This window comes from Geospiza fortis, unplaced genomic scaffold (assembly GCF_000277835.1).
Source record: "Geospiza fortis unplaced genomic scaffold, GeoFor_1.0 scaffold832, whole genome shotgun sequence".
Classification (NCBI taxonomy): Eukaryota; Metazoa; Chordata; class Aves; order Passeriformes; family Thraupidae; genus Geospiza; species Geospiza fortis.
The window spans coordinates 12,538-13,351 of NW_005055132.1; positions in this window are offsets into that span (position 1 = coordinate 12,538).

Sequence of the window (814 nt, forward strand, 5' to 3'; positions counted from 1 at the left end):
AGAAATGGGGTGAAAATGGAGAGAAATTGGACCAGAATGGAGAGAAATGGGGTGAAAATGGGGAGAAATTGGACCAGAATGGAGAGAAATGAGCCCTAAATGTCCCAAAATGAGCCCAGAATGGAGAGAAATGAATCCTGAATGTCCTAAAGTGGAGAGAAACGAGCCCAAAATTAAAAGACATGAGCTCAGGATGTGCCAAAATTGAGAGAAATGAGCCCAGACTTGAGAAAAATTAGTGCAAAATTGAGAAAATTTGAGAGCAGTGAGCCCAAAGTGCCCCAAATTGGAGAGAAATGGGCCTGAAATTGTGAGAAGTGAGCCCAAAATGGAGAGAAATGAATCCTAAATGTCCAAAATTGAGAGAAAAGAGCCCAAGATTGAGGAAAATTGAGAGAAACGAGCTCAAAATTGAGAGAAACGAGCCCAAGATCGAGGAACATTGAGAGAAATTAGCCCAGTGTCCCAGAATGAAGAGAAATGAGCCCAAAATGTCCCAAAATTGAGAGAAATGAACCCAAGATTAAGAGAAATGAGCTCGAAATGTCCCAAACCGGAGAGAAATGAGCCCGAAATGACCCCAAATACCCCAAAATTGTCCCCAAGATCCCCCAAAACTCCCTCAAATCCTCCTCAGACCCCCTCAATCCCTCAGGACCCTTCGGGACCCTCAAGACCCCACAAAATCCCCCTCAGGATCCCTCAAAATTCCCTTCAGACACCCTTTAAATCTTCCCTAAAATCCCCCAAAAACTCCCTCAAATCCTCCTCAGACCCCTCCCCAAACCCCCTCAGAACCCCCCCCTCCAAAATC